Source organism: Ambystoma mexicanum, chromosome 6p (genome assembly GCF_040938575.1).
Source record: "Ambystoma mexicanum isolate Mex_15411 chromosome 6p, UKY_AmexF1_1, whole genome shotgun sequence".
Lineage (NCBI taxonomy): Eukaryota > Metazoa > Chordata > Amphibia > Caudata > Ambystomatidae > Ambystoma > Ambystoma mexicanum.
The window spans coordinates 826,880,683-826,898,453 of NC_090935.1; positions in this window are offsets into that span (position 1 = coordinate 826,880,683).

A 17,771-nucleotide genomic window follows, 5' to 3' on the forward strand; every position below is an offset into this window, starting at 1 on the left:
AATCAGCAAGTTGAATAACGTGCGGCAGAGTGTCCACGTTGCTATCGTGATTCAAAGTCGGTAGCGCGACCTGTGTCAAAGGGGGTGTGCCATGGTTTGAAAAATGTTGGAAGTAGATCATCGAGTTGAATAACGTGCGGCAGAATGTCCACGTTACTATAGTGATTTGAAGCTGGTTGCACAATCCGTTTTAGAGGAAGTGAGCCATTATTTAGGTAGTGGCCAGACAAGGAAAGACACCCTGCAGGAGATTTTCTCTCTATGTTCGAATGAAACAACAGTTCAAATAGAGAGTATAATCAGCGTCTAAATCTATTGGAGATGTTATCAATGTTATATATGCCTTGATGTTACAATACTAGTGTCCCTCAGTTGCTTTTGATTGAACAAAACAGTAATATAACAGGAAAGAAAATTGGATGTATCACAAAATATAACACCTTGTCTTATATGGTGATGGTTGCTGCCCAGTATGGCCAATAAAGTTCAGGTACTGGCCTGTAACTCTGCAGAGCTAAGAGAGATAATCTATACCGATGCCTGTGTGGTGGAACAAGACAGGAGAGTAGGTTAAGAAGAAATGGCAAATAACCTCTAACAGTTGGGGTATCATGATTGCCATTTAAGCAAATGCAAGTCTGCGAATCTTGTGGTCTTCAGTGATAAGGCTAATAGGCCATCTGGTCAGTGAAGATGGAAAGGCGCTGAAGAGGCCATGTTGGAAAAGTTTGGGTTCAAGAACCTTTCTGTGGAGCGGTGAACTACAAAGTTGTGGCTGGACCCTAAATGGGTTTGGTGTAATGACACTGGATTCAGGACTGGCTCACACCATAAAGAAGGCTTGATTTTTTAAAGGTGCCCAAGATCACTGTAGGAATTGATAGGAGGGAGTTTATTAATTAAGTCCTCTCACTTTGTCAAGGGTTCGCAGACGATGGATCCATCTGGATTCTTTGTTATTCAATGCTCTCTGGGGGTTAGAGCTATTTTTCACAGTATCTAACACCCACCATTGGATGTCCTCAGGGGAATGGGCAAAGGCAACGTCCCCACCTTTCGGTCAGTGTTGCTTCCAAGGTAATCAGGGAAACACTGTTGCAAGCGGAACCTCTTCTGATGTTAGAATACCCTTGTAACATTTTTGGAAAGTCAAGTTCTGCTTTAATAATGTTACCGGCAATGGTCTCCTCTTCAATAGGAGCCACACTCCCGCTCAGCAACAAGTTCCATCTAACAATGGGGAAAAGATGCGTTCTCTACACTTGGGTACTTCAGCTTTGTTAATATAAGCCCATGTTACAATTCCCTTTTTACAATTCCCTTGTTAGGATGACTTTCCACTTCCCATTTCTGTAAACAACTTTCACTCGCTTTTAAGTGTACTCCAGTGCAAATTAAGCTGGCTACAGTTACTGGCAAGGCATTCCTGATGATTATGTGTACGTAGCTTCTCTTTATTGACTCCACAATCACAGTGGCTGAAGGCTGCTTCTGCTTCCCGGCTTGATTTCATCTACTGCTACAAGTAGTTTTGGACCCACACCCTCTGCTGCACTAGTGTCCATCATTAACAGAGTCTACCACTCTCCAGCTACTGCACACAGGCTTTGGGTGGATCCACAACTTCAGCTCTTCATTCATAGTAATTAGGTGCACCTGGAAAGACTGCCTGTTTCTACCAGCCTCTTCCAATGCTGCCACGTCCAAAGAGGGTTTGTGAGCACAGGACCAACTCAGAGTCTGCGGGTGAAGTCTGCTCTGCCTCTTCTCTGGTGTTCCTTCTGTCCTTGTGAACTGCCAGCCTCGTGCACTGCTTCTTCTGCCGACCTTGCAGCTCCTGCTTCTTTCTACTGCTCCCTGCTGCAGCCTTTTATGCCCCTCAAGTGGGTTAATTGGCTTCAGGTTATTATTGAGAGAGGAGTTATAAGGTGCAACCTTTTGACAGACAGATGGGATAGGAAAAGTCACATGTAAGTTGTTCCTTTTGGCATACTTTTGGTATTGTGGAGGATATTTAGGAGTATAAAAGATTTGTCCTTTGGGTTGAATACTAGATTGAGTCACTTCTTTAGAATGTACCTTTCCATACTTAGTAGCAGACCCTAGATATATCAAAATGGCAATAAACCAATTCCGCCTGTAAGTCTGTGGTAAGAGTATTCCTTGTCAAGGAGAAATACTGTATCTCACCCTGCAAAATCTCCCCACCACCCTGGGCCTGGTCTTCACCGAGGTGATCCTCCTCCAGTATACCACCCTCAGGATTGGCATCAGGAAGCGTCTGCCCTCTCCTGGCCACCTGGGAGGCAACTTTAGGTAGGGTGTTAGTGGGGGATCCACAGGATTTTCCACAGTTGATATCTACATGTCTGAAAATGCTCTCATGGGTCTGACCTGCATATTGTAATGCTCACCTGATTCCCACGGAGGCGCAGGTCGTGGCAGGAAGGTGTCTGTGACTCGAAAGGTGATGTGCAGGACTCGATGGGCTTCTGGGGTCGAACCTCTTCGCACTGTGTGACGAACTCGTAGGGTGAGGTTTCTGCAGATGAAAGAATATAGGGGTTAATGGTCTGGGTTGTCTAATGTCTCTCTTCCTCTCTCTCCCAAGCTTCTCCGTCGAGCCCCCAGGTCAACGTGCTCACCTTAGATAGATGAATGCTGGACTCTCCATCTGCGTCTGATGCAGGGCGCTGTTGCCAGTTCCTTCACTGGTGAAACATAGGCCTCTTGGACTCAGAGGACCTTTACCGTCGTTAATCGCACGAGAGGTGAGTTTCCAGACACCTTTATAGTCTTTAGAGTCTTTAGGTGCAAGGCACGTTAACATTGAACAGGACTTCGTATGATGCTTTTCTCCCCTTTTGCTTGCAGGACTCGTGAGGAAGATGAAATAAACCGCCTGGAAATGCGTGAGTAAATGCAAGCACTCTAGCTGTTCTTTCCCTTGCAGCGTAGTTCGTGCTGAAGAGGCACCGGAGTATTTGCAGGCCTTCTATTGTGAAGAGCGCGATGGGCGTAAGTAAATACCTGTCTAATGTCTCTTCTTTTGTCTTTCAGAAGCTTGTTTGCCGGAGTCCGCAGAAGGCCCGTAAGTAAATACAATGCTTTTATCTCCGCAGGTGGCGATGCAGCGTGAAGAATTCCAGAGTTCACGGAGTGCCGGTAAGTAATGACAATGCTTTTGTCTTCATAGGCGAAAGTACAGCGTGCCGAAATGACCGCAGCCGATGGATCAGGTGAGTAAGCACTGCGAGTTAAGACTGCCTTGCTAACCTGCTGTTTCTTGTCTCTGCAGATGCTGCTGTCGACTGGATACAGGAATGGTGAGTATGATTCTTGCAGATTGAGGAAGAAAGGCTGGAACAGACTCGGTGAGCGTTCTGCTGCAGATGCAGAATAACGCGAAGCACGTTTCATCCATCGGGTGTGGTTTAAATAGCCTTGGAGTGATGAGGCGTCTTCCTCCACGGCCCCGCCTAGGTAAGAAAAGAGTTCCAGTTCCAGAAGCTTTCCCCATGCTGAATCCAGGGAATTGAGCTGCCCCACCCAGGTAAGAAAGTAGTTCCTGTTTACAGAGGACTTCTAAGTGGCTGGTAAGTAAGCAGCATGGTCTGCTGCAGGTAAATCCACCCAAACATCTGCACACATATTATGAGCCCGGCGCTTCCAGTGCCAGGACCGATGATTCTGATGAGCCTGGTGCCACCGGCGCCAGGACAAGGTCCAAAAGGTCCCCGTGGGGACCGGCTGGTGCCTAGGATTAGGGTTAGGGGCCTGCTTCCATGGACGTTGGGCTGGTCCTGGCTCCTTGGAAGCAGTGATCATGACAGTACCCCCCCCTCAAGGCCCCTCCTAAGCGTGTCTTCTCCGGGGGTTTTGGCTTGTCGGGGTGATTCAGATGGAATCTCTTGACCAGACGAGGTGCGTGGACATATTCTGAGGGTTCCCAAGACCTTTCCTGGGGACCGTATCCTTTCCAATCAACCAGATAGTATAATTTACATTTGGAGATTTTGGAGTCTAGGATGTTCTTTACTTCGAATTCGAGTTCTCAGTCTACCAAAACAGGTTCTGGGAGTTCAGTCAATCGAGTTTCTGGTTGTACTGGTTTTAATAAGGAGACATGGAATACTGGATGTATTTTCATATGCGTAGGTAATTCCAATTTGACCGCCACCGGATTAATTATGGTAGAGATGGTGTAGGGTCCAAGGTATCTCGGGTTGAAGGTGCGGGATCCTTTTAGAGGCAGGTGCTTAGTGGATAACCAGACCTGGTCTCCTACTGCGTAGTCAGGGGCCTCTTTACGGCGCCGATCTGCTCCCTTTTTGACTTGAGCTTTAGCTCTTTGCAGATGGGCAGTGGCTTCCTTAAAAGCACGGGTAATCTCAGAGTGTAAATGATCCACAGCTGGTGTTTCGAATTCTTGGGGAGGATCCAAATTAGAGGTTCTAGGATGATGTCCGTATAATAGGAAGAAGGGAGTCTTCCCGGTTCCAGAATGAGTCGAATTGTTGTAAGCGTATTCAGCGATCCACAGAATATCCTTCCAAGGGTTTTCAGTTTGTTGGAGCATGCAACGCAGATATTGCTCTAGAGTCTGATTTGTCCTCTCGGTTTGTCCGTCAGTTTGGGGATGGTGACTGGTTGAAAGTCTTATATCAATTTGGGCTAGACGACAGCAACTTCGCCAAAAGTGGGAGATGAATTGACTTCCCCTATCGGAGATTAAAACCGAGGGAAAACCGTGTAACCGAATGTTTTTTTCTAAGAATTCTCGGGCCAATACAGAAGCCGAAGGTAGGCCCTACAGGGGAATGAAATGAGCCATCTTGGAGAATAGATCCACGACTACTAAAATGGTATTATACCCTGAGCATGGAGGTAAGTCCGTGATGAAATCCATGGACAGGGTATGCCATGGACAGGGAGGAATATCCAGAGGGTGTAAAAGGCCGGCTGTTTTCTCCTTCTGACTTTTATTCTGGGCACACACACCGCAGGAGGTTACAAAGTCTCTAATATCCTTCTTCCATGATGGCCACCAGAAATGTCTCTTGATCTTTTCCATGGTTTTGGCAATGCCAGGGTGACCCTCCATCAGAGAGTCGTGATAACCGGAGATTACTTGTTTTTGTATTTTCTCACATGGCAAGTACAATCGTCCTTGGAAATATGGTAGGTCTTGATCCACTGAGAATTCTTTTCCCTTTAATTGCCAGTCCTGCAAATCGGCCGGAGTTAGGAATGACTTGACTGCAGTCTTGATGTCTTCAAAGGATTGAGTGTGGACTAACCCCAAAATCCTTTGTTCTGGGATTATGGGTATGGGTTCTAGATTGGTCAAATATTCATCTACTCCCATCCGAGAGAGGGCATATGCTTTTCCGTTTTTACTGCCGGGTCGATAAGTAATTATAAAGTCAAACTCAGCCAGAAACAGAGCCCAGCGAAGTTGTCTGGAAGACAGAGCTTTGGCCGTCTTCAGATATTGTAGATTGCGGTGATCAGTCATTACGGTGACTGTGTGTCTGGCTCCCAAAAGATAATGTCGCCAGGCTTTAAAGGCCGATCTGATAGCTAAAAGTTCCTTGTCTGTAATGGAATAGTTGATCTCGGGAGCCGAGAATTTGCGGGACCAAAAGGCTACAGGATGTAATTGGTGTGTGACCGGATCTCTTTGTGATAAAACTGCCCCCATAGCAAGACTAGAAGCATCTGTTTCCACAATGTAGGGGAGTTCTGGGCGAGGATGTTTCAGAACAGGTGCAGAAATGAATTTAGCTTTTAAGTCCTGAAAAGCTTGTTCTGCTTCAGTAGACCATTCATCGCCTTCTTTTATTCGTACCAAGTGGTTGGCTCCTCTGAGATCCAATTTTGTATATATACATGCTTCTTTGACTTGGTCCAGGAGTTCAGGGATCAAAGGTAACGGGTATCTGTTTTTAACGGTGATTTGATTCAGGGCGCGGTAATCTATACAAGTCCTAAGGTCTCCTTCCTTTTTCGGAACGAAGAACAAAGCCGAGGAAGCTGGAGACTTAGGACGGATAAACCCGTTAGCTAGGTATTGGTCCAGATATTGTCTGAGGTGAAGATTCTCTGGCTCGGTGAGGGAATAAATCCTACTGCAAGGAGGAGTTGTTCCGGGTATTAAGTCTATTTGACAGTCGTAAGACCTATGAGGAGGCAGGGTGTTAGCTTGATCCTTCCGAAAGACATCTTGGAATTCCTGGTAGTCGGGAGGTAATGTAGGAACCTCAGAAGAAATTGCCGCCACTGAAACTTCAGGCCGAGGATAACAAGTGGTAAAACATTCTGGAAACTGAACCGTCTTTGCTCGCCAGTCGATCTGAGGATTGTGTTTCTCTAACCAAGGGATTCCCAGAATGATCTGGAACTGAGGGGCCTTGATCACATCGAACACAATTTTCTCCCGGTGTCCATCTTGGCTCACTAGCGTCACTTCTTGGGTGGCGTGCGTTACTGGTCCGGAGGCTATCTCCGTGCCATCCACTGTAGTAATGACGTCCTTTACTGCCTTAGGGACAAGGGGTAGATTCATCCTTGATGCCATTTCACGGTCCACATAATTGCCGATTGCTCCGCTGTCGATGTAAGCTTCAATTGCATGCAAACGATCCGGACGTGCTGGACTAATGAGGACCATGGGCACCACGAAATGCGAGTTCACGGGACAGATCTTAACGCTCGGCAAGAGGATCTCTACACTTGCCGGGCTAGGTCGTTTCCCTGCTTAGAACTTGTGGCACTGGTGTCTGCGGCTCCTACAGCCTTCTTAGCTGGTTTCACTGGACAGTCTCGAAGAAAGTGCCCTGAGTTCCTGCAATAGAGGCATAATTGCAGCCGTCTTCTTCTTTCCCGCTTCTTTTGGCTTAAAGGACCTTTCATCCCCCCTATTTGCATGGGTTCCACAGTGTCAGCTCCCTTAGTAGAAGTTTGTGGTTTAGAAAACACTCGGGTATCAAATTTGGAACGATCAGCCTTCCTGTTCTGTAATCTGTGGTCCAATTGGACGACTAAGTCAATATAGTGTGAACATTCTTGTGGAGGGTTCACAACTTGAGCTAACACATCCTTGAGCTCTCCACGCAGGCCTCTGTAGAAAAGCCTTATTCTCTTGTCCTCGGGCCATTGAGTTTCCACTATGAGTCTGTTGAATGAGGCTATATAGGTCAAGAGGTCTTGATTACCCTGTCGTAATGAAAGAAGTTCATGGTTCAAGGCCTGCCCTTGTGCATGTCTTGCAAACAGTTTCTCCATAATGGACTGGAAGGCCTGGAAATCATGCAGAACCGGATCATCCTGGGTGACTAAAGGAATCGACCAATCTGCGGCTCTGCCACTGAGATAAGAAAGCACGAAAGCCACTTTGGTCTGATCTGTTGGGAATGCAGCTGGTCGACATAAGAAATGTAAGCAGCACTGGTTGATGAACACTGCATATTTCTTTGGGTCACCAGAAAAACGTTCGGGCGGAGCCAAGGGCACATTACCAGGTAGATTGATTTGCACTGGATTTACAGATGGTGCAGAAGGATAGCTTCCTCCTGGAGCGGGCAGAGGTGTCTGTCCGGCCTGCGTTTGTAGCAATTGGCTAGCGAGGTCTTCTGTTCGCTCCTTGGAAAGTATTAGTTCTTTTCTTAGAGAGCTTGTTTCCTGACGAGCTGCATGTACTTCTGCTCTTAATTCTCCGAGCAACTGGGCTAAGTGATCAGTGTCTGAGGTTTCCATTGCGCCTGGGTAGGAGTTTTGCAGTGGGCTTCGCGTTCTGTAACGCTCACCTGATTCCCACGGAGGCGCAGGTCGTGGCAGGAAGGTGTCTGTGACTCGAAAGGTGATGTGCAGGACTCGATGAGCTTCTGGGGTCGAACCTCTTCGCACTGTGTGACGAACTCGTAGGGTGAGGTTTCTGCAGATGAAAGAATATAGGGGTTAATGGTCTGGGTTGTTTAATGTCTCTCTTCCTCTCTCTCCCAAGCTTCTCCGTAGAGCCCCCAGGTCAACGTGCTCACCTTAGATAGGTGAATGCTGGACTCTCCATCTGCGTCTGATGCAGGGCGCTGTTGCCAGTTCCTTCACTGGTGAAACATAGGCCTCTTGGACTCAGAGGACCTTTACCGTCATTAATCGCACAAGCGGTGAGTTTCCAGACACCTTTTTAGTCTTTAGAGTCTTTAGGTGCAAGGCACGTTAACATTGAACAGGACTTCGTATGATGCTTTTCTCCCCTTTTGCTTGCAGGACTCGTGAGGAAGATGAAATAAAGCGCCTGGAAATGCGTGAGTAAATGCAAGCACTCTAGCTGTTCTTTCCCTTGCAGCGTAGTTCGTGCTGAAGAGGCACCGGGGTATTTGCAGGCATTCTATTGTGAAGAGTGCGATGGGCGTAAGTAAATACCTGTCTAATGTCTCTTCTTTTGTCTTTCAGAAGCTTGTTTGCAGCGCCGGAGTCCGCGGAAGGCCCGTAAATAAATACAATGCTTTTATCTTCGCAGGTGGCGATGCAGCGTGAAGAATTCCAGAGTTCACGGAGTGCCGGTAAGTAATGACAATGCTTTTGTCTTCACAGGCGAAGGTACAGCGTGCCGAAATGACTGCAGCCGATGGATCAGGTGAGTAAGCACTGCGAGTTAAGACTGCCTTGCTAACTTGCTGTTTCTTGTCTCTGCAGATGCTGCTGTCGACTGGATACAGGAATGGTGAGTATGATTCTTCCAGATTGAGGAAGAAAGGCTGGAACAGACTCGGTGAGCGTTCTGCTGCAGATGCAGAATAACGCGAAGCACGTTTCATCCATCGGGTGTGGTTTAAATAGCCTTGGAGTGATGAGGTGTCTTCCTCCACGGCCCCGCCTAGGTAAGAAAAGAGTTCCAGTTCCAGAAGCTTTCCCCATGCTGAATCCAGGGAATGGAGCTGCCCCACCCAGGTAAGAAAGTAGTTCCTGTTTACAGAGGACTTCTAAGTGGCTGGTAAGTAAGCAGCATGGTCTGCTGCAGGTAAGTCCACCCAAACATCTGCACACATATTATGAGCCCGGCGCTTCCAGTGCCGGGACCGATGATTCTGATGAGCCTGGTGCCACCGGCGCCAGGACAAGGTCCAAAAGGTCCCCGTGGGGACCGGCTGGTGCCTAGGATTAGGGTTAGGGGCCTGCTTCCAAGGACGTTGGGCTGGTCCTGGCTCCTTGGAAGCAGTGATCATGACACATATAATCGGTCTGTTCCATATGAGGCTATGTAGCACCTCAGGAAGGACTCATATATAGGTTTGAAGAACGCTTGGTTTAAAATGTGGAAGGCTTAGATTTCTGGGTTATTCAACTACAGTTAAAATGTTTTTTTCTTGATGTATACATTAATAACTGGTTCATGTTATCCTTTCATGATAGGTTATTTTTGTGTCTTATGTTATTTTGTATAATTGCATTTTTACTGTCTTTTTGGTTTGCAGTCTCCATGGTTATCATTTAAAAAAAATATATATGTTTATTGATTTTAAACAACATCAACCAAACTGGTTACATCATCAATGCATTAATTATGGTTTGCGCATGGAACTCCATGCCCTTCCCTCCCTCCCAAGACCACTGTTTATTATTCAGTTCTGCCTTTGCCGGCCGTTGCTCACGGGCTACTTGCTTCGTCCGTGGTGTCATCTTCTTCTCTTGGATTGAATAATGGCACTGTGAGCACCACCCATTGATGTAAGTCTTCACTGACGTCTAGTTTCTGTTCTAGCAGTGCATTCTCCCACGCCCCAGTTTCTGCTGTCACCCATTTGTTCAGGTCCTCCCACCAGAGTGCCACGCCTGGGCTTTTGGTGCTTTTCCATCCTATAGCAATGCGTCTCTTTGCTAATATGCACATCAAGTCCCTGAGCTTGTTTAGGGGTTTTCTCTTCCTGCTTTTTTTAAATCTGCCCAAGATGCATGCCATCAGTGTTTGCACATCTAGGTCGATGTCTGTCTCTGCCACCTTTGCTGCTGTGTCCAAAGGGAATGTATTATCCGGCATTTCCAAAACATGTGGGTCATTCCCACTGTGGGTTCTTTGCATTTCGGACATTCTTTAACTCCCGCCCCTTTAAACCTGGAGACTACTTCTGGTGTGAGGTACGCCCTGTTATTGATGTAGAACTGTATTAGCTGTAATGAGTCATTCCTGGAGATCTTTTTGTGATACTGGGTTATGGTGTCCCATTCCGTGTCCTCAAATTCTAAGCCCAACGCCCATTCCCATTTCGCCTTACATTTGAGTTCTTGTTTGGTTGTGTTGGCCAGTAATGTTTCGTAGAGCCTAGAGGTTTCGTGTCCCCCTTCGGCTTCAGCCAACATGTTCTCTATGACCACATGCTCAGTTTCTAGGTTCTTGACCTCTGGCTATCTGACCATGAGTCTCTCCACCACTGCTCCGTGAAGCAGGAACTGTCCTGTTGGCAGGCCCGTGGTTTCGTACAATTCGGTGAAATTTAGGATCTCCTGGTCATTCACCAGTTCTCCCAGTGTAGCCACTCCACAGGGTTCCCATCCATTTCTTACCTCTTTTTGTCCCCAGGGTCTGCTTGCCATGATTGCAGTGATGGGGATCTGGGGGGAGTACGGTTTGTTTATCTGCACGGTCTTGCAGGCTCGTTTCCAAATCTGAATCCCTAGTTTCGCCAAGTATGGGCTGTTTTGTGTTGCATTTGCTGGGACCCAGAGCAAGTCTCGGAGGAGCATCTGGGGGATGGCCGGTTGCAGGAGTCGGGTGTCTGTGGTGATCTCATCCGACATCCATTTCACTACATGCTTCAGTTGACTCGCTAAGTAGTACAATTCGGGGCGTGGCTAGAGGGCCCTGGAGTAGGATGTGTCTTTCGAGCTGCTCCTGACGATCCGACATGATCCTGCGTGACAATAAGCTTAAAAAAGGCATGATCGTGCTCAGAAATACACTATTGGATGTGTAAAGGCATGGGGCAAGTTTGAGGAAGAGCTGAGTCCTTGATGGCTGCAGGAGGATTGGCAAGATCAACTAAAAGTTTGTAGCCACGAAGCGGCACTCTATACAAAATGGCCGGCGTTTTAGAACAAAGGAAGCTGAAGCAGGCCCAGTAGAACCACGGCGGACGAAGGCTGGCAGAGAGCGTGCAGCGTGTGGAATAAGAACCGGACAGCAACTGCGGCTGAGAAAACTGCACAGGGAATACAGAAGCAGAGAAATACATTGTTACGCTGCGCGCCTGGCATTGAAGTAGCGCAGCCGCGAGACGAAGGAAGAAGAGGGCACGGGCAGCCCATGCGAACGGGGCGAATAGCTGAGGAGATTCGCTCGACTACCCAGAGCGGGGGACCTGCGGGAGCTGTGAAGGAGGCGCGGACCATAGCACAGTTCATACGCTGTTCAAGACGCACGTGAGTGGCAACAGAGTAGTAGCTGGGGCCCCGGAAAGCACATCGAGAGGAGACAGGGCCGTGGAATGAGAGGGCGCCCACGTGAGGACTGCTGGCCTGCGCATGGTAATTATACAGCGAGACAATTATTGCTGTGCTGCATTCCCCAATACCAGTGGCTAATGTGAGGTGCGCAACTTCTAAGGGAGTGCAGGAAAACGGGAAGCTTCCAGAAGGATCCAATCGGCGGCGGAAGTCCGCGGGCCCACGAGCACCATCGAAAAGAGAGGCATAGTGCCTGGAATAAGAACTGGCAGACATAACCAGAGGCGGATGGGCAGCATCAGGGCCTGGGAGCTGGCACAGTAGCAACCAGCACGCACGGCGTGACAGGGGCACGCAAGAGTGGCCCGTGACTGACATCGATCGTAAGAAGGCACTGGCTACCCTCGAGAGTGAGAGGTGTAGCCCCCACAAAGCGTAACGGGACAAGGCGCAAGAACCATATAGGCCAGGCTGTGTGGAGGAACGGGGAAGCAGGACTTGCACCCTACAGAAAAGTTGGACCCTGGCATATAGGCAGGGCTGCACAATGTCGGTAAGAGGAAGCAAGACCAAGAGCAAGCAGCCCACAATGGACATTTTTGCCAAGGCGCAACAGACCCCTTACCACCCTGGCACAGGGTGCGGCAGCCGTGCCTGCAGAAGCGTCCCCAACAAAAGAGGATCATCTGATCCTAACAGCCATTACAGAGTTGAAAGCCTCGAGGGGAACAGAGATGGGAGACCTTAGAACCGCTCTGGAAACCAAAATAGATGCGGTGGGACTAAAGGTCAACCTGCTGCGACAAGATGTGAGAGTGCTGGTGGAAAGAACAAGCGGCCTAGAGAGTGTGGTGAAAACCAATACAGAAACCAGCACAAGCAATGCAAAGGAAGTCCACATACTGAAGCAAGAGGTGGCCAACATGGAGAACCGAGTGGAGGAGGCTGAAGGGAGACGTAACAACATACGTGTGGTCGGCCTGCCGGAGGGGGAGGAAGGCCAAGACCCCACGGACTACATGGAGAATATGATCCTGCAAGAAATGGAAGCCGACAAGCTTTCACAAGGATTTGCTGTGGAATGGTCACACAGGGCCATGATGAGGAAACCACGACCCGGAGCCCCCACTTGGGCATTAATAGCAAAGATCTTGAACTACAAAGATAGAAGATCTTGGAGTACTTTCGCAAGGGTGGAACGATAGAAAGGGCATCTGCAACCATCACAGCATATCCTGATTACATCATGTTGGTGCATAGACAGCGTTATAGCTATGTGGCGATTAAGAGGAGACTGCGCACAGCTGGAATAAAGTACATGCTTTTGTATCCCGCAAAGCTCAAAGTCCTGCACAAAAGCAGGGTGTATTTTTTTGACACCCCGGAGGAGACAGCGGCGGCATGGTTGGATATGCAGGGCTGTCCGGAACGAGACGAGGAGCAAGATTGCGAGGATCACAATAAGGGATGGAGACACATGTGTGATAAAAGGATGGGGGGGGGGCCCAAAAAAAAGACTGTAGCACAGATAACAGGGGCGGTGCGAGGACAGATAACATCGAAAATTGTAACGTAGGACATTTGGACTAGAATATAAAATGCAAATGTAAATTGGGTAGCACTAAGCGCGTCTAAATTTTAAGCAAACAGGAGCGGCAAGATGGAGACAACCTACCCCCGGGAGTTAGAGTAGTAGGACCGCCATTAGGTCGACTTCTCCCTGCTGAGCCGTGAGTACAGGCTATTGCCAGAAAAGGGCTAGATGCGGGGGTGCCTGAGATCCAGGGATGGAGCTGGGCAACAGTTGGGAAGGGCGTTAGGGGGTGGAGGAAACGGAGGGGAGTGAGTTGGGGTGGGGAAGGGAGGTGGGAGGGAGGTTGGTTGGGAAATTTGAAGTGTTTTTAGTTTGGGGAAGTTTAAATTGGGAAACGAGCCTACACAGAATGGAAATATATTTGGTCATGGACTGCACTTGTGGTGGGGGGAGCGGGACCCTACCACGCCATGGGGGATCTTAAAATAATTACTTGGAACGTCAGAGGGCTCAATAGCCATCTAAAGAGGAATAAGGTCATGCTGTATCTACGCAGACAGAAAATAGATATAGCCCTGCTGCAGGAGACTCACCTTACGCAGGATAAAATGGAGATGATCCGGAAGAAATGGAGGGGGACTGTAGTGGGTGAATCATATTCGGCCTATGCTAGGGGAGTTATCATCTGGGTGGCACTGCATGTCCCGTTTTAGCTGTTACAGTCTACAGTTGAGGCAGACGGGAGGATGGTCATAATAAGTGGGCTGGTGGAAAATAGGGAGATAAGCATCATAAACATGTACGCCCAGAACCAAAACACGGCGGCATATTTCAGAACCTTATGTAACAAACTCGGTACGTGCCTGGGAGGGGCGTTCATCTGGGGAGGAGACTAATTGCGTGTTAAACCCTAAGGTAGATAGATCAGATGGTAAAATGGATAGACCCACCCCAGCCGCTAGAGCACTGCAGACACTGCTGGAGGATTTCTGGTTCGAGGATGTATGGAGGTCACACCACCCCCGGGAGAGGCAACATTCGCACTATTCAGCTCCACAAAATCTACATACTACGTTGGACTATATGTTTGCTACACAGGAGTTAATGACTGAGATAACACAGACGGAACATAAAGCGAGGGTCCTAACAGACCACTCGCCACTAATCCTGAGGTGGCAATATCGACCCCGAGAGCCAAGATTCCGAAATGGCGCCTCAGAGCAGAGGCGCTGAAAGACACAATTTTTAGGGAGGATATGAGGGAGGAAATATAAACTTCTTTGAGATCAATACTGGCAGTGTAGAGACAGCGGGTATGCTTTGGGAGGCCATTAAAGTGGTAATGAGGGGGGTAAAACTGCAAGATACGGAGAGGGAGCTAGAAAGAGCGTTAAGTGGGGGAGGCAATACCAAGGAAGATAATGAAGTAATACTTAGGCTGCAGAAGAAATGTGCGGGGCACTGGGAGAGATGTGCAATCTTAACTATAAAAAGTATATAGAGAGACAACACGAGGGGGGGACAAACCAGGGAGGGTTTTGGCATGGCTATTCAAGAGCGAGACCCCAGGCCCACAATTAGAACCACCACCAGGGAGGATGGGAGCATAGTGGACACCCAAGGAGTTAACCAGGAATTTGCAGAATATTATGGACTCTTGTATGGAGAAGATGAGGAAAGTGATTGTAAAGAAATAGTATAAACACTGGAGGACATAGGACTGCCGCAGATCGGTGCTGAAGAGCGAGAGGAGCTGGATGCTCCGATTACTTTAGAAGAATTGGAAGAGGTAGTGAGGCAGTTGCCCACCAGCAAGACTCTGGGGACTGACAGACTCCCAAGCAAATTTCATAAAACATAGAAGGATGAGGTGCTTCCCCCGCTTTTAGAAATGCTGAATGAAGCATATGGAGTGGGAAGACTGCCAGAGTCCCTCAGAGAAGCGATAATTATACCGCTACCCAAAAGTAAAAAGCCTGGCCACAACTGCGGCTCATACAGACCCCTATCAAAGCTAAATCAGGACAGTAAAATATTGACAACTGTCTTGGCAAACAGAATGAGGAGGGCTATTGGTAAACTAATACATCCCGACCAGACTGGCTATGTCCCAAACAGGAACATATCCAACAATCTTAAGCGATTCCATTGAGTCGTTGAGCTTGCAAATGAGGATGAAGGTGAACTGGCAATTGTATCGTTAGACGCAATAAAGGCGTTTGATTCAGTCAAATGGCCATGGCTGATGGCAGCCCTGGCTGGCTATGGGATAGGGCCTGGGTACCTACAGTGGGCTAAAATGTTATATAACGCGCCGCTGGCCAGAGTTAAAACAGGAGCAGTGATATCAGAGCAGTGGGAACTTCGTAGAGGCACTAGGCAGGGATGCCTGTGGTCTCCTATGCTGTATATTCTAGCCCTAGAACCCCAGGCGATATACCTGAGGCAACAGTACGCTCCGATAGGTATCGTTGTAGGAGGGGAATCACATCTAATCTCTTTGTATGCAGATGACATGTTGTATTTACGGTACCTGGAAGAAAACCTCCAGTACATTCTGGAAGTGATGGAGAGATATGCAAGGCTGTCTGGTATAGCCATGAACCCCCAAAAATCCAGTATATTTCCACTGGGCAGGTACAAAGGGATCCCGTTAGAACAGCTACCGGTGCTACAGATACCATGGGAGGTTAGCACGTTTTGATATCCCTTACATGTGCAGGGATTTCTGTTGGCATGGGACGAGGAATAGAGTGGCCCTTTGGAAGCTACAAAACTCACATGAGAAAGGAGGTATAAAACTGCCAAATTATGAAATTTATTACATAGCAAGCCAGCTGCAATATGTAGCTAAATGGCTCCCTGAAGAGTCAACCTCGGAGTCCAGGCTGTTCCGACAGGACTGTGCCCCATTCTTCCTAAAGGAAATGATGTGGCTGCCTAAGCCAGACATGGAAGGGCTTTCAAAGATTATGATAATTGGGTGGAAGATGTGGCGCAGGGCCTGCCAGATGATGGAGTATCCATTCTCGTGTTCCCCGCAGGTACCACTAGTGGCGCTGGCGGGTAAAGAAAAGCAACTAAGGATGATGATCAGGAAACACTGGGAACCGGTGGGGATAGCAACAATGGGCCATGTATGGCAGGAGGGAATATAAGGGACTTTGCAGTGTTGGAGGAGGAAACCGGGTTACACGCGGGCCAGTATATCACATACCATAGGGTGGTGCAGAGAATCAAGGAGACACGTTCCGAAGTAGCACTAGCAGAAGAACCGGACACCACCATAGATACAATATATGACATAGCAGAGGGGGGCCATGAGATATCTAGATTATATGAGCTGATGTTGTCCAAGGTGGGGAAGGAAGTGGCAGAACCGAGACGGGACTGGGAAGAGGAAGTGGGAGCCCCAATGATTGATGGGATGTGGGAACGAGCCAAGGGTACCACAAAAAAAGTGTCGAGGAATGCAAGACTACAGCAGATACAATTATATGTAACTCGTAGGGCGTATATGACACCCCAGAGAATAGCCAAATTCAAAAACGCAGGACGACAAGCATGTCCCAAATGTGATGAGGAAAATGCCGGAATGGTGCATTTGTTCTGGTCATGCCCAGTCATTGAGCGATTTTGGGGTGAAGTGGCACACAGGTTAGCCGAAAAAGGAATCAAGATTGTGGTGGACACGGTGTGGGCCTACTTGATAGGAGGGTTTCCGAGACCACGTGAGTAAACTAAAGGACCTAGCGTATGCACTTGCAAGGAGGAGAATTGCTATGGGGTGGAAGGCATGCCATAGACCACGAATAGAAGTATGGTGGAAAGATCTACAGAAATGGGCTGAAGCAGAAACTACAGTATGGCAAGATGCAAGTAACATCAGGGGGAGGAGGCGGAGACCCTGATAGTCTGGAAACAACTAATAGTGTTATTTGGGCTAATGCGAGACCCAACGGAAATCATGGAAGAGGAATCCTTATTACAAGGCGCAGAAATAGAACATGAAAGGGAGCAGGCTTGAAAGGGGGGGGGGAGGGGATAAGCAGTGGACATGATGAAGCGATGTATATTTAAAATGTTATTATATGCACTGCAAGTTTGGTTTGTATGGTTTGTTGAAATAAAATTAATTTAAAAAAGAAAAAAAGTAGTACAATTCGAGATTGGGGATTTTCAAGCCTCCCTTTTCAAAGGGTCTTTGTAGCATTTCCAGCGCAACTCTATGTCTCCCTCCTTGCCAGAGAAATCGTCTGCAGAGTTTATCTAAGTCTTTAAAGAACTGAAGGACGACATTAAAGGTGACGTCACCCTGGGGTGAGTTGGGCAGCGCCTATAATCCACAGTGCCTTTGCGAATCCCCCTCTCTTGTGTGGTTTCATTCTTTACCCCCTCCTCCATGCCTTTATTTTGTAATGGCAGGGCAGAGAGCCACGCCGGTGCTTGGGCCCCCGCTCAGTCAGGGCGTTGCCAGTTCTTTTGCGACTGGGGTCTGCAGCGCTTATATTTTGTTGTAAGGGGCTGCCCCCCTACTCCTCTAGAGCAGAGCCCAATCCATACAGGCAGCACCAGCCCCAGCACCAATCCACTCAGCGCTTGCCCTCCTACTGCTTCTTCAACCTCCCAGCAGCAGTTCTTATGTTTACTTTGAGCGCCTGTTGCGCTCTACCATGGGCCCTGCGCCGCCCCGTGCCAGAGCGTCCACCTCCGCTGTGAGGGCAGGATCCAGGGGGTGGGGGACACCCAGTTCCCAGGGTGCGGCAGTCTGGCTGGGTCCTCCCTCCTCACCTCA